The 22,442-nt window shown below is 38.6% G+C and overlaps 1 pseudogene; it reads left to right on the top strand.

Annotated features, from left to right (window-relative positions):
• Positions 1-12,324: 12,324 nt before the first annotated feature.
• On the top strand, positions 12,325-18,634 carry LOC110135697 (cyclin-G2 pseudogene; annotated as a pseudogene).
• The last annotated feature ends 3,808 nt before the right edge of the window (positions 18,635-22,442 follow it).

Raw genomic sequence — 22,442 nt, 5'->3', positions numbered from 1 at the left:
CCTGTGGTAGGTGTTAAATCAAAATCTCTTGACAGGATACATGTGAGATTTAGTAACAGCAACTGTTAATGGGGAATAGATGGGGAAACGATGGAAACCTCGAAAGACTTAATTTTCTTGGGCTCCAAATTCACTGCAGATGGTGACTGCAGTCTTGTGAGAGTCTTAAATGGTCCTGTGTCCACCTGGGGATCACGACGACTTTGGACTGACCGGTTGTTAAAGATCCAGTCACCAGATCCCTTCCCTGGAGTGTGGCTGCAGCTTCCTCTGGCGAGCCTTTCAGGTGCAGCATTGACTGGAGCTCCCAGAGGGGCAGGCTGCTGGAATTTCACTGAGTTTAGAGAAGAGGCTGTGGAATCTATCTGTGCCTCCTTGCTAAGATGTGCTTATTAATAAGAATCTGTTTCATGTGGCAGAATTTACACTGAAATTTGTTTCGTTATAACTGGATAGTGAGGATAGAAGCAATAGCTAGTTCTCACCAACCTCAGAGATTTGAGGGAGTGAGGGGACGTCAGAGTTACTACAAAGAAGCTATTACTTGTGTGCAACTAAACTAGCTACTCCTAAATTAGCTGTCAGCTCTTGGTCAGACACTGCAGAAGGCACCACAGACGCAAATATGGCATGGCACAATGCCGACAATAGTAGAGTTAAAAATTCCAAAACCGAATTCATGATCACTATCACAAGCATAAACGAGGCACAGCAGAGCATGGAAGAGCTGTCCATGTCATTCCAGGGGAATAATATTAATAACAACACACCATCCTGAAAATACTCGATTATTAAGATATTATTGAGATGGTAGTTGAAATGTTCTACATATCAATAAAAGCTGAAACAGCAAAGGTTTTGGAAATTTGGTCATGGAGATTTTAGGAAAGTATTAGTGGATACACATTGTCAGATTTCTCTAATAACTCATATAAGCTGATTTGTATAGTTTTGGGGTATACAAAATTATTTGGAAGGATTTGAATAAAAAAATTACCTCTCTCTGAAAGATTTTATGCAAGGAGAAAACAATCATGGTCCCTGTTGTGTTTAACTATTCTTTTTATCAAGTTAGAATGGGATTTCTGAACCATGGCTGAATGCATTCATATATAAATGAAGATTCCTCACCTTTCTAACTCTCTGTTGAGTTTTTTGAGAGTTTTAGATGATGAGAAAGCCAATGTGAAACAAATTACTGCAATTCAAGGAAATCACTTATCAAAGTTGGACACTTATTCGGTAGTTGAAGAGATTCTTGTAGAACTTTTAAGTTGTCAAGGAACAGTAATTTGGGAGAAGTATTCAGATGACCACTAAATTAAGGAGAAGTATGTGCTTACAGGAACATTTTAATACAAATGATGTGGAAAGAGCACAAGTATTAAAGTCACAATACTGCCTTCAAACTTGAGCCCTGGTCTAAATCAGCTATAGGACTTTAGGAAGCAAGTTAGTATCACTGAGTCTCTACTTCTTCATCTGAAAGTTGAATATAGATATACAAATGGATATAATTAAAGATGTAAATGTAAATACATATCTAGGTACAGTATTTGGCACAATCCAGCAGACAAAGGTAACATAATTCCTTTGTTTTCTTGCTTGAAATAATCAAAGTTTTCCTTATTTTTTTCTGATTAATCCCTAATGGCAATCTTAAAAACTGTTTTTTTTTTCACCTTTTTTAAAACAGCTATTGTTTTAAAGAGATGTATATCATGGGTAGAAATAATTTGTATGTCACCATTTACTCCTGCATCTAATAAACTTCTCATTATTATCAATTCTCTTCATTTATCAATGAATGAAATTAAAAATCTTGTATTAAGTCTAACAATTATTTAGTGATCAGTAATAAAATACCCTGGTGGTTCAAATGGTAAAAAAATCTGCCTTCAATGGAAGAGACCCAGGTTCAATCCCTGGGTTGGGAGGATCCCCTGGAAAAGGAAATGGTAACCCACTCCAGTATCCTTGCCTGGAGAATACCATGGACAGAAGAGCCTAGAGGGCTACAGTCCATGGGATCACAGAGTTGGACATGACTGAGTGACTAACACACACACATGTGAACTAATTTTATATCCATAGAGACTTTAGGCAACGTTCCTAATATGCTTGATGTGTTACATTAAGACCATTGTTTGTCCGTAATTCTATAAGTGATTTTTTCCAAAGATGGCTGCAATAACGCGTCATCCCATGCAGTGTTCTTGCATAGTGAACCTGGCTTCACATCAGGAAATGGGATCCATTTCCCCTCTCCTTGGTTCTGGGTAACTTGTTACTTGTTTGGAACAATGGTTTTGGCTGCATTAATGCTGTTACTTCTCAGATTAGGTAAGAAACGGTCACCTGATTTCTGCCATATTTGTTGATACTTTTAAGCCATAAGGTAAGAAGTCAGACTACATGAGACTGAAAAATTGCAGAGGCCAAATGCAGGTGCTGTAATCAATAGCCAGATCTGCATTCCCAGCCAGTAGCAGGTATCAATTATCTGCCAGGTGAGTGAGTCATTTTGGGTTAATTTCAGGCCCATCTCACTATATTTACATGATAGACTCCAAATAAGAACCACCCAGCTGAACTCTTAGTACTTCCAAATCCTTTTTTTTTCTTCTAAATTTCAGATTTTTTGAGGTATAATTGATCCATAACTTTGTGAACAAAATAAAATGGCTGCTTTAAACTGCTAAATTTTGGGGTTAATTTTTTGGCTTCCCTGGTGTAGCTCAGCTGGTAAAGAATCTGCCTGCAATGCAAGAGATCCCAGTTCAATTCCTGGGTCAGGAAGATGCCTACAGAAGGGATAGGCTGTCCACTCCAGTATTCTTGGGCTCCCCTGGTGGCTCAGCTGGTAAAGAATCTGCCTGCAATGTGGGAGACATGGGTTCAATCCCTGGTTTGGGAAGATCTCCTGGAGAAGGGAAAGGCTACCCACTCCAGTATTCTGGCATGGAGAATTCCATGGACTATATAGTCATGGGGTCACAAAGATTCAGACACAACTGAACGACTCTCACCTTCACTTTCATGTCAAACTTTGAATTAAGCAAGGATATTAAAAACATTCTGTCAAGTATTCAGGGGATTTAATTAATATGGCAACAGTTTATAAAATTTTTTGGAGACACTAAAGGAGAAAACAGAAATGATATGTCTGTGATTTCAGTTGTGTGGTAGAAAGTTATCTGATAGAATGTGTGATACATAGACTCTAAAATGTTATACTTTATAAAAGATCACCAAATTGAATAGTAATGTAAAACCTTGCAGAACATGTATTTTACCACTGTAGCAGTTACTCTTTATATTATGTTAGTTCTGGTAACTAGTGAGTTTATTTATTATGGTCTTAGATTAAGCATCATGTAATTTTCTTGCTGAAAATATTTTATTTCCTCTAACAGTTTCACCAATGACTCAGATAAATATAACATAATTTGTGGAGATAATAATTTATGTTTGGTTCTTATTCCTATAAGATACAGAAGAGAATAGACGAGATCCCTCCAGTATCCCTCCAGTCCTACTCCAAGAAGAGAAGCAAGCTTTTGTTTTTATTGTTCCAAGATATGAAGTAGAAATGCCAACAACTCCATTCAGGGCCTAAAGTTCTATCTGGAGTGGGGTGTGTGTGTGCGTGTGTGTGTGTGAGTTGCTCTGTCGTGTCTGACTCTTTGTGACCCCATGGACTTTAGCCTGCTATGCTCCTCTGTCCATGGAATTCTCCAGGCCAGAATACTGGAGTGGGTAACCATTCCCTTCTCCAGGGGATCTTCCTGACCCAGGAAAGCCCAGTCTCCTGTACTGCGGGCAGATTCTTTACTGTCTGAACACCAGGGAAGCCCAGGGGGAGTGTAAGGAGATTATAATGGATATGGGCCCACCTGGGGCGGAAGAGTAAATATTGAGTTTTTACTGAGACCGAGAAGGAAGGGTTTCCCTGTGCTAGATCTTCATGGTACAAAGTAGAATGAAAAATGCTTTCTGTCCTCAAGCAGGCTTATGGATCCTGGATACTGCAGATCCAGAAGTCAATGATTATAATAACTGTGATAAGTGATTGACGACATGTAGAAAAAATACTCTAAGTGACAATGTGTGTGTGTATGTATGTCATGCAAAAGGGGAAAAGACAAGATGATACATAAACAAGTTGAAATGGAGCCACCTAAGGCAATGAAGGCTGGAGGACAGGGCTAAGTTTTGATGCATTTGATGCATTTGCTATTTATGTTTTTCTTTGTATTTTAGTATCATTTAGAAAGTGACTATTTGTGAAATTTCTTGTGAACAGTTTTAAAACCACTTTCAAGTTTCATCTGTAATGTCAGAAATATTAGTGCTCTTTTTTTTTATACCTCCATAACATTCTCTTTACCCTTTATATCACTTTGCCACTGGTATTGTCTAAATCAATTATTATCTTCCTTGAGAAGACAATTGACATTTATAGTTGTTCATTACTATATTCTCATTGTCTGGCACAGTTCCTGGCTTTGTGTTTGGCACATAAATATAAAATAAATATTTGTTCACTGATACAATACTAAAATTGTATCTACCTTAATAATCCCAATGCATTAGGATCATTTTTATATCATATATTTATCTTGTCTATCCTGTCATATTTTTATGATTTCTTTGTGAAAAACTGACATTTTTGTAAGTTGATTATGTTCCAAAAATTACTGGAGTTATTCAAATTCCGCACCAACTTCTCCTTCTGAATGTTTCCTTCTCACCTTCTTAAATGATCACTTTTATCTTCTCCTCTTTATTATTTAAGAATCACTAAAGTGAGTAGTCAATTTATAAGACATCTAAAGGTTTATTTTGAGTTTTCCTGTAACATTTTAGTCATCAATGTTCTAAGTGGTCTCTTTCAGCATGTCTCCTATAGTCACCAAGCAGTAGGGGAAACTTGAGATTAAAGTCTTAGACCACCTGTTCTCTCTTTAGACTTTTGGAGACATCACTCCACTGTCTTTGGTAGTCCAAAGCACTCTTCAATTTGGTTACCTGGTAGGAAGCTGTTTACTATTCTTCTGCTTTTGAAATTTAGAGAATTCTTTTTTTTCTCCCTTGAAATTTAAGACTTTTATTAAGACATATCCCAGTATTGACTTCAGCTTGTTCATTTAACACTGGACATTTTCTAATTTTTCCATTTCTCACTTTGGTTATTTTTAATTTCAGAATTTTATACTATAATGTCGATTATCAACTTTGCTCTACTATTCAGGAGTTTTCTCTGCATATTTTAAGACTGGACTGCAATGGTATAATATCCATATTCCTTATATTAAATATTTGCTGTTCTCCACATTTTTCTTTACTATCTCTGTTTTATAAACAGCATGTTTATATGCAGCTCTGTCCTTTTCTTGGCTTAAAGATATTTTTCAGTGAAGTCAGATTACTATTTCCCAGTTTTCCTCTGTTACTTTGAAAGCTTCCCTGTCCCATCCCCAAGTTAGGACCTATCAATTGTATCTTCTGAGCAAGCTTTTCCTCAGGGCTCAGTCAGAGGAAGTCATCTTTTAGAAAAATGGAGTAAAAATAAATGCCTCATGTGTGTATGTTTACACACACAGTTATTTTGTCCAATCCCTATAGAGTATTATTTTCCAACTAAATCACTGAATTCTAGTTTCTTCGTCAAGAGTCTCACTGATGTTCCTTATGGTTGGCTAATTCTGAAGCTATAGATAAACACTAATCTTAATTGAAAGTGTTTAGCCTAATTGCTTTTTACCCTTAAGCAGGCCCATAGTTCTTCTTTGTTATTTCCTTCAGCAAGTTTATATTGAATACTTCCTATATGCCAGGCACTGTGCATGCCCTGAGAGAATACAAACACAAACCACCTAGTTACTACATTTGTGTGACTATCTCATGTGGGAAAGAGCTGTGTGGTATAAATATAAGCCAAATTATAAAATATCAGGAATTATGGAAGCCCCAGCCATGTGATGGTGGTGGCTAATCAGAGGAAAATGCTTATAGGAATTGAACCCAGAGATACTTCTTAAAGGACGAGGAGAGTCAGTGAGTATCAGGGACAGGGATGGGAGAAGTGTGGAGGAGAAAGACATGAGCAAATGCACAGAAGTAAGGGCCAACCTAGGAGGTAGGGTGCGTGTGTGTGTGTGTGTGTGTGTGTGTTCCCATCCATTTTTCTTTGACTGGAATTTGACTAGCCCAACAAGGAGTGACAGAAGCCCAGAGGAACTGGTAAGAGCAGGTCCTGGATAGTCTTGCATGCCTTATAAAGGGACTTGGATTTTATGCTAAGGGTGAGTGACTTTTAATCTTTCAATAACGTTCCCCTTTGAGAACCTGTTGACAGCATTGGAACCCCTCAGAATAGCAGGGAGAGACTTACACATGTTCATAGATTAAAGGGCTTCCACTCAAAGACAGTTCATATCTTCTGCTCTAAATGCAAGCAAATGACAAAATATTAAAAGAACTTAGTGGATGATAAAAAGTAATCTTGCGTGTGCATTTAAAATAAAGAATAAAATGAAAACTCAATAACATTGTGTGGGAAGGGATTGTGAAAGATGACATGATCGGTTAGGGGTAGAGGTAAAAATACTGTTAAATTTTGCTAAAAATTACAGTGAAGTACTCATATCAACATTTTAGTTGAAGTCACCAAAAAGAATAAAAATGCAATCTACAGCTTTAAAAACCATTACAGAAAAAAGAAAACATAAAAACGGACATATACGCATTGCTACATTTAAAATGGATAACCAACAAGGGCCTCCTGTGGAGCACATGGAACTGCTCAGCGTTATGTGGTGGCCTGGAGGGGAGGGGAGATGGGGGAGGATGGATGCATGTATATGTATGGCTGAGTTGCTTTGCTATTCAGCTCAAACTATCACAAAATTGTTAATCAGGTATACCCCAATAAAAAATAAAACAGTTAAACAGTATTTATCAAATGGAAGATAAGTGGGGAAGGAATCTAAGAAAAACTTTGGATAAACAGAAGCCACAAAATACGATTGTAATAAAATCATAATGTAGTAGTAACCATAATAAATACAATTGGGCTAATTTTACCAGGCAGATTTTTATCACATTGAATAACAAGAATAAGCATTTTAGGCACATTCAGCTTGTAAGGGACACCCGAATTAAATAACTAATCCCCTAAGTCAAAACTACACAGAAATGGGTGAGGAAATATATACTATTCAAAAAAATATATACCATTCAAAAAAAGTTAATCTGGCAGAATTAATATTGGGCAAGATAAAGTAAGGCAAAAAGCATTTATGAGAATAAAGCAAGGGTACTACATAAGAATGATAAGGTAAAAGAGAAGATTAAAAAATATGAGGTACTGATGGAGTAGTAGGTAGCTTGGGGCAAGATGAGGTCAATGGTATACATGATGAATTTTAAGATTCTTGGAAAAAGAGTGCAGGTGGTTGAGAATGGGCGTAACCTAATTGTTTGCAGGTCTCTCTTGTGGTTAGAAAAATTGGGATAAAAGTGGGGGGGGGGGCATGCATTTTCCCTTGTGTCCACTGGTTTTCTAAAAAGCTCCCTAGACTTCCCTGGTGGTGCAGAGAATAGGAATTTGCCAGTCGATGCAGGGGACATGGGTTTGATCTCTGGTCCAGGAGGATCCCACATGCCACGGGGCAACTAAGCCCACGTGCCCTAACTACTGAACCTGTGCTCTAGAGCCTGCGTGCCACAGCTACCAAGCCTGCAGTGCTGCAAATCCTGAAGCCCCAGTGTCTAGAGCCCACACTGCTCAACAAGAGAAGCCCCCGCAATGAGGAGTGCTTGCACACAGTGAAGAGTAGCGCCCGCTCGCCCACAACCAGAGAAAGCCTGTGCACAGCAGTGAAGACCCAGCGCAGTCAGAAATAAACAACTACATTAAATAAATGAAATTATATGTCTATATATATATATATAAGCTCACTTTGAAGCATTCCCAGATTATTCTGGCAGGCTTGAAAGTGGTATTTCATATGCTTCCAGGACCATTCTGCCAGCTGCATTAACTGAACTTGTGGTCAACTGTTCAAGGCTAAGTTCCTAATCTTAGTACTAGACCAACTACCTCCTCTCAAGACCATGTGATTCATATCTTTCTTTATGGGTTTGCTGAAGAAAGGTATTTACACAATCAGCAAGAGAAGGTTGGTTACTCAATGAAAGTTTACTGCATGTATTTTGACAAAACTACAAAACATCATAGTCAACAAAAGAGTCCGAAATGCAGTACTTGGATGCAATCTCAAAAACGACAGAATGGTCTCTGTTTGTTTCCAAGGCAAACCATTCAATATCACGGTAATCCAAGTCTATGCCCCAACCAGTAATGCTGAAGAAGCCAAAGTTGAACGGTTCTATGAAGACCTACAAGATCTTTTAGAACTAATACCCAAAAAAGATGTCCTTTTCATTATAGGGGACTGGAATGCAAAAGTAGGAAGTCAAGAAACACCTGGAGTAACAGGGAAATTTGGCTTTGGAGTACGGAATGAAGCAGGGCAAAGGCTAATAGAGTTTTGACAAGAGAACGCACGGGTCATAGCAAACACCCTCTTCCAACAGCACAAGAGAAGACTCTACACATGGACATCACCAGATGGCCAACACCGAAATCAGATTGATTATATTCTTTGCAGCCAAAAATGAAGCAGCTCTGTACAGTCAGCAAAACCAAGACCCGGAGCTGACTGTGGCTCAGATCATGAACTCCTTATTGCCAAATTCAGACTTAAACTGAAGAGAGTAGGGATAACCACTAGACCATTCAGGTATGACCTAAATCAGATCCCTTATGACTATACAGTGGAAGTGAGAAATAGATTTAAGGGACTAGATCTGATAGAGAGCCTGATGAACTATGGACGGAGGTTCATGACATTGTACAGGAGACAGGGATCAAGGCCATCCCCATGGAAAAGAAATGCAAAAAGGCAAAATGGTTGTCTGAGGAGGCCTTACAAATAGCTGTGAAAAGAAGAGAAGTGAAAAGCAAAGGAGAAAAGGAAAGATTATCCCATCTGAATGCAGAGTTCCAAAGAATAGCAAGGAGAGATAAGAAAGCCTTCCTCAGCCATCAATGCAAAGAAATAGAGGAAAACAACATAATGGGAAAGACTAGAGATCTCTTCAAGAAAATTAGAGATATCAAGGGAACATTTCATGCAAAAATGGGCTCAATAAAGGACAGAAATGATATGGACCTAAGAGAAACAGAAGATATTAAGAAGAGGTGGCAAGAATACAGACAGGAACTGTACAAAAAAGATCTTCACGACCCAGATAATCACAGTGATGTGATCACTCACCTAGAGCCAGACATCCTGGAATGTGAAGTCAAGTCAGCCTTAGAAAGCATCACTACAAACAAAGCTAGTGGATGTGATGGAATTCCAGTTGAGCTATTTCAAATCCTGAAAGATGATGCTGTTAAAGTGCTGCACTCAATATGCCAGAAATTTGGAAAACTCAGTAGTGGCCACAGGACTAGAAAAGGTCCGTTTTCATTCCAATCCCTAAGAAAGGCAATCCCAAAGAATGCTCAAACTACCACACAATTGCACTAATCTCACGTGCTAGTAAAGTAATGCTCAAAATTCTCCAAGCCAGTCTTCAGCAATACATGAACCAAGAACTTCCAGATGTTCAAGCTGGTTTTAGAAAAGGCAGAGAAACCAGAGATCAAATTGCCAGTATCTGCTGGATCATTGAAAAAGCAGAAGAGTTCCAGAAAAATATCTGTTTCTGCTTTATTGACTGTGCCAAAGTCTTCGACTGTGTGGATCACAATAAACTGTGGAAAATTCTGAAAGAGATGGGAATACCAGACCACCTGGCCTGCCTCTTGAGAAACCTGTATGCAGGTCAGGAAGCAACAGTTAGAACTGGACATGGAACCTCAGACTGGTTCCAAATAGGAAAAGGAGTACATCAAGGCTGTATATTGTCACCCTGCTTATTTAACTTATATGCAGAGTACATCATGAGAAATGCTGGGTTGGAAGAAGCACAAGCTGGAATCAAGATTGCTGGGAGAAATATCAATAACCTCAGATATGCAGATGACACCACCCTTATAGAAGGAAGTGAAGAGGAACTAAAAAGCCTCTTAATGAAAGTGAAAGAGGAGAGTGAAAAAGTTGGCTTAAAGCTCAACATTCAGAAAACTAAGATCATGGCATCTGGTCCCATCACCTCATGGGAAATAGATGGGGAGACAGTGTAAACAGTGTCAGACTTTATTTTTGGGGGCTCCAAAATCACTCCAGATGGTGACTGCAGCCATGAAATTAAAAGACGCTTACTCCTTGGAAGGAAAGTTATGACCAACCTAGATAGCATATTAAAAAGCAAAGACATTACTTTGCCAACAAAGGTCCATCTAGTCAAGGCTATGGTTTTTCCAGTGGTCATGTGTGGATGTGAGGGTTGGACTGTGAAGAAAGCTGAGTGCCGAAAAATTGCTGCTTTTGAACTGTGGTGTTGGGGAAGACTCTTGAGAGTACCTTGGACTGCAAGGAGATCCAACCAGTCCATCCTGCGGGAGATAAGTCCTGGGTGTTCATTGGAAGGACTGAAGCTGAAGCTGAAACTCCAATACTTTGGCCACCTGATGCGAAGAGTTGACTCATTGGAAAAGAACCTGAAGCTGGGAGGGATTGGAGGCAGGAGGAGAAGGGGACGACAGAGGATGAGATGGCGGGATGTCATCACTGACTCGATGGGAATGAGTTTGAGTAAACTCCGGGAGTTTGTGATGGACAGGGAGGCTTGGCGTGCTGCGATTCATGGGGTCGCAAAGAATCGGACACGACTGAGCGACTGAACTGACTGACTGACTGACAAAACATCAACTGAGATTGTTCTTGTCAGTGAAGCTTCATGTATTAAAGATCTTTTCTTGCATTAAAGAGATTTTTCTGTTTTATATGCCACACTCTTTCTCTTGCCATAGAATACATGGTTGTCAGTGGTCTATGTCCCTTCTATAGAAGGCAGAAATGAAAGGGAGTTAAGTGGCTGGTGAGCACATATTAAGGCAGGAAATGAATGTTAGGTCAGATTTAAATCTGGGGGAAAATTGAAAGCCTATTCTGTGAAATGACTGCTAGGCATTGTACTCATTGAACAATTCAAGCCTTAGCTAGGACCTCTCTTCTGAAGGCTAGCAGGCATAACTTGGAGCTGAAGTCAGCTATTGGGCAGATTGCAGGCAGTCAGGATAAATCCAGATTGGCTTTTCTCATTTGCTACATTGTTTCAGTCTACATGACAGATGGTAGAGTCCTGGTTTAAAATGACATCACTGGATTAGGATGACAGCTTCTGGGGTGTTCAAATTTTGACCATACTTCGAAGGTAGAGTCATAAATGATATTCTAATGCTGCAAATGATACATAACAATATGTATGACCTCCAACCCATCCATATGCATGCTATGATACTGTCCAATGTTTTAGAAATATCAACTGCTAACTACTGAGCCCTTCCAGTTAAGTTTAATGGATTGACCACTCTTGTCCATTAGCTTTCCCTACAAAAACTTCACTAAAATACCAATGAAGAATCAAAAAAGGATTAACCACAGGGATAAAGACAACAGAAGAGACAATTATGGATGAAAGATTTCGAAAAATGATTAGACAACAAAACGTTGGGGGAGATTTGATGGACTTGGGTAGAAGAAATAGAAATCCAAATACCTACAGGAGGTGAAGTACCTACAAGAACTGATCTAATTTGCCTTGCAGAATGCCTAGAACAAGGCTGAGGTATGATGAGCAACATGGTTGGTTTAGCACCTGCACATCGGTTGAACTTGCCTGCTCCCTGGCACTTCCCTGAGAAGTCAGGGAACTTCCTTACCACATCCATCCTTCAGGCAACAGGTGCAGTCTGGAGAAACTATGCCACAGAACTCTGGACAGCAGATACAGGATAAGGTAGGGGTGACTGTTGGTGCTAAGAACAGTGGCGTTATATAAACATCTACATATTAAAATGCTGGACGAGCAGGCTGCTTCTCCTGCTTTGTTAGATAGCCAGGTTTATACCCTCCACCAGCCCACACCTAGACACTTCCTTCAATCAGCTTCTCATTTTCACATATTAAGGAGTGCTGATAATCACTGGACGTTTGAGAAAAGACAACTCAAGAAGCAGAGCCAAAAATAAATAGAAAAAAAAGAAATGTGGACAAAAGCAATCAATGGAACAGAGAACTAAAAGGAAGTCATAGTTTATCATCAAGGGTAGAAAAAAAGATTATTTGTTGATGAGACAAAATGGGATATTATGAAAAAAGGAAAATCAAAGAACAATTTTTAACCTTGGGAATTAAAGATATGATGAACAAGAAGAGGTTTGCATCAGTTTCTGCTGAAGAGTTGCTGGGAGACCGGAGTCTGGAGGAGGAGCTGCTGCCAGCAGGAGGGTGGGCATGGGCAGTGGCACCGAGTTCGACTGTGAGGCTGCGGCGGAGGCGGCAGAGGCGGAGGCGGGGTGGATGCTTGCTGGGGGACTGTTGAGCTGCTGGGTCACTGACCCAGGTTGAGTCCATCTGTTCCTCTGTGCTCACCCCTCTCCAGACCACAGGCTCCCTCTCCCATCTAATGAAGGATGGGGGGGCATAGGTCTTGGGAGTCTGGAAGAAGGTCAGCTCTCTGAGCTGCTGAAACTCTACCTGCAACAGGAACAGAAGTTCCAACCACAAAAAAATGACTGAGCCTATTGAAGGCTACTTCTGAGAACAAGAACATGGTGTGTTGAAGACAGAGACATGTCAAGATTTAAGGGCTTTTAGCACCTTTTAAAATTTTCAATCTTGCACATAAACTTTTATCCTGGTTGTCAATATTTTGGACAGATTCTTGGCTTTTATGAAGGTGGACATTAAAATTTGTCTTTCACTGGAGTCTATTGTTTTTGCTGGCTGCCAAAATAGTTGAAAAAGAATGCAATGTTTCATCTACTCAAGAAGTAATCCGGATTAGTCAATGTAAATGCATTGCTACTGACAGAAAACAAAGGAAAAAAGTAATTTTGGAAAAAAAATCAGAACTATGAAATGGAACATATTGCTTATTAAACTTTTTTTTTGCTTACCCAAGACTATTATACTTCATATTTCAGAAAGGAAAGAAATATTGAGCTTTGATAAATTGGAAGCTCTGCTTAAAGCTTGCATTTTTCTAGTAGTCTTTTCAAAAGCAAAGCCACCTGTATTAGTTTTGTGCCTTTTCAATCCGTAAGTAGAAACATAATTCATTAAATTACTGCAACTTCTCTGGCTTGTTATAAAGTATTCAAAAATTAATGATAGTGAGACCTGTTACTGGAGGGAAATATCTTCTAAAAGACTAGCTGAATATTTTCTCTTGAATGTTGCAAGGAACCGGTTTGGATTACTTCCAGGTACAGAGCCCAGACCATCTAAGACAGCAACTACAATGTTCCTGAGTTGTCAATAATATCAGAGGATTGTTGTCTTGATGCAAGTGAAAGTGAAGCCTTGGAAGACGTGTTTCAGAGAATCAGGTCTCAGCAGTTCTCTCCCCGGGTCAGTGATCAAAGACGTGCTGTCTTTTTCAACTTGAAAGTGGCACAGTCTCTGTGCTTTCCGTTTTAGAAATCTAATTGCACTGGGTCAGACTTCAAAGTATACATATAATTTACGAGTAATAAATAGGAAAGTAGGTAGTTTTTGGTCCAGTCCCTATATAGGCAGGAATACAAAGATGGAAACACCTGTTGTCAATAATTATTCAAATCAGATCTGGTCTATTTTCATATTTTAAGCTATCAAATGGGTTGTTGGTGGTAGCTTACTTGTTAAGTTGTGTCCAACTCTTTGCGACTCCATAGACTGTAGCCTGCCAGGCTACTCTGTCTGTGGGGATTCTCCAGGTAAGAACACTGGAGTGGGTTGCTAATTTCTTCTTCAGGGGATCTTCCTGACCAGGGATCAAACACACATCTCTTACATCTCCCGCATTGGCAGGCAGGTTCTTTATCACTAGTGCCACCTGAGAAGCCCCCCACTAAACGGTTTAGAACCCTACTCCTCAAATGATTGAAAATAATTTAAGTGTTGACACTTTCACTTTTGTCTTTGATTTAAATAATTTTTAGCTATTTTTCCATATGGATAGCATATTTCATCAGTAAGGATATAGGAAGTCAGAGAGGATCTTTTTTCCCTTGATGAAACATCAAGTAAAAGACTGAAATCTGCTGAGAATAGAGTCTGAGTGAAGATGAGTTTTGAGGGAAGTGCAAGTTCTGAAGTATGTTTTGAGGGGAAAGGTGGAGAGAACAAGGATGAGTACTGAGGGTGACCCTGAGGTTCCAGTCAAGGCTGAAAACCATGAATTTAAAGTAGTGTCAAATCAAAGAATTAGGAGACTTTTATCTGGTATTCTCAAATATCAAAATAATGGAATATTACTCAGCCACTAAGAGGAATTCATTTGAATCAGTTCTAATGAGATGGATGAAACTGGAGCCCATTATACAGAGTGAAGTAAGCCAGAAAGATAAAGAACATTACAGCATACTAACACATATATATGGAATTTAGAAAGATGCTAATGATAACCCTATATGCAAAACAGAAAAAGAGACAGATGTACAGAACAGACTTTTGGACTCTGTGGGAGAAGGCAAGGGTGGGATGTTTCCAGAGAACAGCATCGAAACATGTATATTATCTATAGTGAAACAGATCACCAGCCCAGGTTGGATGCATGAGACAAGTGCTCAGGCCTGGTGCACTGGGAAGACCCAGAGGGATCGGGTAGAGAGGGAGGTGGGAGTGGGGATCGGGGTGGGGAACAAAAATCCATGGCTGATTCATGTCAATGTATGACAAAACCCACTACAATATTGTAAAGTAATTAGCCTCCAACTAATAAAAATTTTAAAAAAATGAAAAAAAAAATGTAAAAACAAGAAAGGTTAATTGTCACTGCTCCAGGGTTTGGGTTTTACAGGTTGCTGATGATGTTGAACTTTAGACAAACAACCCTGAAGTTCAAGCTCAGTAAGAAAGAAGTGTAGCCCAGGATTGAACCGATAAATCCAAAATGGGGAATCCAGGTACTGGAGGTTTTGTGGAAATTGTTGTGCAGATTTGGTGGGAAGGATAGTATGAGAGAGGTGAAAAAAATTGTTTGCAAAGTATAGAATATGGAACTTCCAAATTTCTGAGTGAACTATCAACATGTGTTCTTTGGAGAAAGGCTGTAGTGCAGAGGAGGAAAGGATAAGGTGAAAGAGGTCTAGGGAATCTGAAGTCAGGATGCCACCTTTTGTCTACAGGAACACTAAAATCTTGTAGAATTGTGGCAAAATATTGCAGAAAAAGACTGTGATCCAGATCCAAAAGGCTACATTCAATGAAATGAACTCAACAAGGATGATATATGATAAATAGCCTTAAATGAGGATGGATTTCTGTAGTCAGATGGAAGAGTAAAGGTCAGGAAGAAGAATTAGGGAATCAGGGAAATGTCACCTCCCTGTCTCTTAATATCCACTTACCTGTGAATATGGGGAAAAGAGTAGTTTTCAACAGAGAGGTTTATAGGAATACTGAAAGTCATAATTAATCAAGGTCTGTCTTTCTGTAGCGGGTGGCATTAGTGGCAAAGAACCCACCTGCCAATGTTGGAGACATAAAAGATGAGGATTGATCCCTGGGTAAGGAAGATCCCCTGGAGGAAGACATAGCAACCCACCCAGTATTCTAGCCTGGAGAATCCCATGGACAGAGGAGCTGGGTGGCCTACAGTCTATGGGGTCAGAAAGAATCGGATGCAGCTGAAGCGGCTTAGCACGTCTTGCAAGAAGCAAGTTTCCATGCTTGGCAAACAATGTCATACACCTCAGAGTAACAGAAACTCAGATCCATTTTGAAGTAGGATGCCAAATTTATGTACACGTTAATGATAAAGCAGCAAATGTCAAAGAAAATGTACACTTCTGAAATGCTGCTTTGAGCTAGTCCTCTGGTTATTCAAAGATTCTCTTTTCACTGTCATCTATGTGGAAAAAAAAAACTTTAAAATTATCTAGGAGGTAAGGGGAGGGGAAGAGACCCTGAAAGAAAAGAAAAGAACACAAGACAATCATTGTCCACAGAAAAGAATCTTGCATGGCAACGAATAGGGTGGGGGTCGGGTTGTTTAACAGAGAGATCAGGAGAAGAAATTTGAAAATAGTAATAGGCACAGGAGCCCAGGAAAAGAAAAGAGGAGAAAGTGCGGGATGTTGTCATTTTTCAGTGATTAAGAAAACTAAGAATGAAGATTGTCCACATGTGATTGCTCTTGGATATTTTCCATTTTAACTTTTGCGCAGGTCACTTGTATGCAGGCGGTACTGCACTCTGCTTGTCCGAGGCGTGTGGTGAGGACTATATGTGAGGCGATTTCAACCAGTTTCAAGAGTGCTGAAAAATCCAGGGCTTTTTCACGGTGTTAGAGTCAGTCCCTTCATCACAACCTTCCTCGTGTCTTGGATTTAACTGAAATGGTGACAAGATGACTTACTTAAGCCCAGTAACTCTTTTCCGTCAAGTCAGAGGCTGACAGTGAAGCCCCCAAAACACGATCTTTCCTTTTTAAGTTTTTTAAAAACTGGTTTTCACAGTGCTTTTCAACCTCTTTAGGACAGACAGTAGGGCAGTACATGCAAACAGGTAACAAGTTTCTCAGCAAGTTACCATTAAAGTGCTCAGGTATCAGATCTTTCGGCCTTCTGCCCACAGTGTCTTAAGTCATGGTTCTTCTGTTGGTATTATTTGCTTTTAACAACAGTTATAGCAACACTGGTATTTTTTTCCTCCATCAGGGTTATTTCATCCTCATGAGAGATCTCTAAAAATGCACGAGTAAAGACATACCTCAGAACTCTTGAAGCTTTCTCCCCCTGTTGCCAAAATGATTCTGTTATCTTAAAATTATGCAGCATTTTTCAACCAGAAAGCTTTGTGAAAAGTACTTCCTTCCTTAAATGTTACTGGATATTGAATTATAGTCCCTGTTTTCCCTGTCAGTGAATGTGATCACATTATCTTCCGATAAACTAATTTCATGATTTATTAATAATCATTTCTCAGTAATTTGACCTGGCATGGCTGTAAATGGTGAAATAAAAAATCTTTTTATGAGAAATTTTGGAATTTCAAGAAGTATATTTTTGCCCTAGCTTGAAAGAGCTGCAGTGATTTCCGGAAGGACTAAAGGCAAGCCAGTTGAAAAATATTGTGGGTTTAGAGAAATGGATAAAAGGAAATTTTTTCTAAAAGGGCAGGCAGTGGCCTCAGGAAAGGAGACTTGCTAAGGGTACTGGGTACGGACAGGAAATAATAGAATTGCCAAATTGGGTTTTTGAGGATATCAGGATGAGACTTAACCTGAATTATTAAGTCAGCAAGAAAGGACAGAGTAACACCTGGGGCTGTTATCAACGGTTTGCTAGCCTGAGGGAGCAATAATAAAATAATGCCAACTCTAGGATGAATTGTTTAATTTTTACTTTTAAGAGATACTATTCTCACTGAAGTACAATAAAGCATCAGGTGACATATGTTAAACAAAATTGATACTTTTTCAATCATTTAAATATCAACTAATTTACCAAGTTTTTTAGAAAGACTTAAAATTGCCCTAGAAAATTTCACAATTGTACTGAAAGGAAGTGAGGACTTGCGGTTACTTAAATATGATGTGACTTAGACAATTTGAAAAGGAAAGTGTGTGACTAAGGACTAGAATGAAGAAAGGCAATAGCTAACAATAAAATAATGGAAGTCATATTATAAATATAAGGAAGATACTTACATGATAGATTGGGCTTTTATCTAAACAGCAACAGAAAAATTCTACAAATCCTCAAACAGAAAAGTAGCACTGATTTAGGAATCTTAATCAATGATGTCATATTGGACGGGTGAGGATTATATATAGACAATAGGGTGATGGCGGTGGCTATTGCAATTATCTAAATATTAAGTAAATCTCCCTCATTGGGCAGGTTTTGCGATTACGGCAAAGTAAAGAAGGGATCAGTGTGAGAGCTGACTGCATTTAAGCCAGACTGTTTCCACCAATGGTTTCAGATCTGCTCTGTATGCTGCTGATTAGGTCTCCCAGAGTCTAGCCAGCCCAACTGAGGAGGCTTCTTGGATGAGAACTCAACCAGAGAGAAAAGGGAGTCAGTGACTCAGTCTGTAGATATCAGAACCCAAACCAGGCGTCTGTCATCCCTGGGGCATAATGATGCTCAGCACACACCATTTCTGCCAGTTAGATTTATCTCCTCCATACATCTATATTTTAAAGTAAAACTGTGTTTTTTTTCTTTTTTAAGTCTCTGAGATGGGAACAAGTACCTCTGCTGTGTTATCCTTTAGCAGAACATAATACAAAATGTGGAAAGGGGTGTTTTCCCTCAATTCAAAGACTTGTTGTTTCTGGAACTTCAGTGCCACTGCTGGAGCGTCAGCAGAAAGCGTGGGCAAGGCTGGGAAGTGAACCTCCGAGGCTGCATCGCTACCAAGAAGACATGCTTGCATTTAACGAACAAGGTTGAGGAAGAAAAGAGAGATAACAGTACAGAGGAAACGTTAAAAAATATGACTTGGTTTAAGTAAGGGAGCTGGTGGGACTCCCAGGAGTGCTTGGAAGTGAAAGAATTTTACATAGAATCTTTCCTGAATTATGAAATAAGGGGAGGAGCCAAACAAAGGGAGGGTGAGGTGATATTTGAATTGACTTGGATTAGATAATGTGATGGATAGAATAATGATTTGGACATAAAGAGATGTCCAAATCCTAATTCCCAGAATCTGTGAATGTTACCAGCTTATGGGGAAATTAAGGTTGAGATTGCAATTAAGATTGCTAATCAGCTAATGTAGAAAATTATTCTGGATTATCCACGTGGGTTTAGTGTAATCTAAAGGGTCATCAAGGAAGAAGGAGACAGAAAAAAAGAAAACTAGATAAATGGCAACATAAAACAGATTCAATTAGTCATTGCTGGCTTTGAAGTTAGAAGGGACCTTGAGCTAAGGAATGTGAGTAGCCTGCAGAAGATGGAAAAGGTAAAAAACTGAATCCTTCCCTTGAACCTGAAAGTGAAAGAGGAGAGTGAAAAAGCTGGCTTAAAGCTTAACATTCAGAAAACTAAGATCATAGCATCTTGTGGCATCACCTCATGGGAAATAGATGGGGAGACAGTGGAAACAGTGTCAGACTTTATTTTTCTGGGCTCCAAAATCACTGCAGATGGTGAGTGCAGCCATGAAATTAAAAGACGCTTACTCCTTGGAAGGAAAGTTGTGACCAACCTAGACAGCATATTAAAAAGCAGAGACAACACTTTGCCAACAAAGGTCAGTCTAGTCAAGCCTATGGTTTCTCCAGTAGTCATATATGGATGTGAGAGTTGGACTATAAAGAAAGCTGAGCGCTAAAGAATTGATGCTTTTGAACTGTGGTGTTGGAGAAGACTCTGGAGAGTCCCTTGGACTGCAAGGAGATCCAACCAGTCCATCCTAAAGGAGGTCAGTCCTGGGTGTTCATTGGAAGGGCTGATGTTGAAGCTGAAACTCCAATACTTTGGCCACCTGATGTGAAGAGCTGACTCATTTGAAAAGACCCTGATGCTGGGAAAGTTTGAAGGTGGGAGGAGAAGGGGACGACAGAGGATGACATGGCTGGATGGCATCACTGACTCAATGGGCATGAATTTGAGTAAACTCTGGGAGTTGGTGATGGACAGGGAGGCCTGGTGTCCTGCAGTCCATGGGGTTGCAAAGAGTTGGACAGGACTGAGCAGCTCAACTGAATTGAACTGAAGGAATGCAGCCCTATTGGCACCATTTCAGACGTCTGTCCTCTAAAACTGTAAGATAATAAATTGATGTTGTTTTAAGCCCTAAGTTTTCAATACTTTATTAAAACAATAGGAAATTAATACAGTTGTGAATTTATGGGAGTTGATGTGTTTGATCAGAGAAGGAAAAGAGCAAAAGAGCAAAACAAAAATACGAATCTTTTTTTTTTAAAGTCCATTGGGATAGCAATGTATCCAGAGATGCCAACAATAATTGGCAATGGAAGATGTTTTGGGATAGAAGATAATGAGATTCAGTTGATTTATGTTGAGTTTGAGGTAGTAGAATGCTATGAAAGCATAAATATCCAGATGAAAAAACATATTTGAATTTGGAAATCAATAATATAGAGAAGCTATAAGAATATATGATTAATCTAGTATCAATCTAGAGGGGTGGGATGGGGTGGGAGATGGGAAGGAGGTTCAAAAGGGAGGGGACATATGTATACCCATGGCTGACTCATGTTGAGGTTTGACAGAAAACAAAATTCTGTAAAGCAATTATCCTTCAATAAAAAACTAACAATAAAAGAAAATATGATTGATTTAAAGAGCATTTTAGGCAAATATATGGCTCAAGTTTAGAGATTTTCAGATATAGAGATAGATTAAAAATGTGAAAAATAAAATAATAGAGCATTTAGAGGTTTTTTTTTTTTTTTTGGAGAATAGATGCTTTCTTATGGACCATAAAGAAGACTGAGCACCAAGAAAATTGATTCTTTTGAATTGTGGTGCTGAAGACACTTGAGAGTCCCTTGGTCTGCAGGGAGACCAAACCAGTCAATCCTAAAGGTCTGCAAGAGATCAAACCAGTCAGCCCTGAATATTCATTGGAAGGACTGATGCAGAATTTCCAGTACTCTGGCCACCTGATGCCAAGAGCCAGCTCATTGGAAAAGACCCTGATGTTGGGAAAGATTGAAGGCAAATGGAGAAGAGGGAGGCAGAGGATGAGATGGCTGGATGGCATCACGGACTCAATGGACATGAGTTTGAGCAAACTCTGGGAGTTGGTGATGGACAGGGAAGCCTGGCGTGCTGCAGTCCATGGGGTTGCAAAGAGTGGGACATGACTGAGTGACTGAACTGACTGATGTGGTATCTTTAAGTTTTTTCCTCTCTATTGTCTTATTTTTTCTTTATGGAACTTCTATCAGATGGAAATTTATATTTTGATCTTCAGTCTTTGTATCTTGTAACTTCTATTTTTATAGAGTTGGGGTAAGGGTTTGTATAAGTACATAAAATTATCTTGTTCATTTAAAAAGTTGTATAATTAAAATATTATAAAAATAATTTATTGATGGACATTCAGATTTCCAATTTTCACTACCACAACAAAGAAATCATTCTATTATGTACATTTTGATGCTCTTCTGTTAATATTTCTCTTGAATTGTTTCTTAGAAATAGAACTGCTGAGTCAATGGAAATGTATGATTTTATTTTGATAGACTGTCAACTTATTTTCCAGAATGGTTTCTTCAATTTATACTCCCACTAAAAGTGTACAAAAGTACTATTTCTTGTATACTTGCCAGGGCATGATATCATCACTGTGATTCTTGTCAAACTTATGAAAAACAATTCCTTTTAATTTGCATTTTCTTATAACTAATCAGGTTCAACAGCCTTATATATATATTTATGTAGACATTTGCAACTATCATCCCTTGTGACTTGTTTCTTTGTATTCTGCCCATTATTTTTTTTTTAACTGACTGTAGGAACTCTGTATATTCTGGTTAATAATCTTTCTCAGTAATACAAGGTAAAAAATTTTTTTCCCAGAACTTTCCTGAAATTTTAACATTATTTATAATTTATTTTGTTTTAGGGAGACTTTCATTTATATGAAATAAAATCTGTTGGTCTTTTAATATGGCTTTTGTATTTGACTTAGAAAATATCCTTACCGATATTAAGTTGTATTTTCTTCTATGACTTTTGTAGTATTAATTAAATTAACCTGGAATTTACACAGGCACACAGGCCTATTCTATTTTTTAAAGATGCATATCCAGTTGTTAAAATACTAGTAATAAAATAGTCCATATTTTCATTTTCACTTGAAATGCTATATTCACTACAAACTAAATTAAACTAGATTTGTAGGTCTATTTATGGATGCTGTCTGTGATATATCTTAACTTCTGTCATTCACGTCCTTTTTCATTAATTAAAAAAATGTTATAGCTATATTTTTCATAGAATTCCTACTTTATTCTTTTTATGAACTTTAGAATTAGTTCTTGGTTAATTTCTTTTGTCATTGGTTGAGGTGATATTTAAACATAGATTTATTTGCTCCTCATGATACATCTCCTTTTCCACATCTTTAGGGTCTTCAGTAAACTTCCATAGTTTTATTCTTCACTCTTTGGGGTTTTTTAGCTTTTCATTATCATCCTTGATTATTTTTATCTTCAAATTTTCTGATTTTTCTTCAGAAACATTTGATAATTTAAAACTATCATTTGAAATTTATCATTTA

The sequence above is a fragment of the Odocoileus virginianus genome, chromosome 24 (genome assembly GCF_023699985.2).
Source record: "Odocoileus virginianus isolate 20LAN1187 ecotype Illinois chromosome 24, Ovbor_1.2, whole genome shotgun sequence".
NCBI lineage: Eukaryota > Metazoa > Chordata > Mammalia > Artiodactyla > Cervidae > Odocoileus > Odocoileus virginianus.
This window is presented reverse-complemented; position numbering and strand designations above follow the sequence as displayed.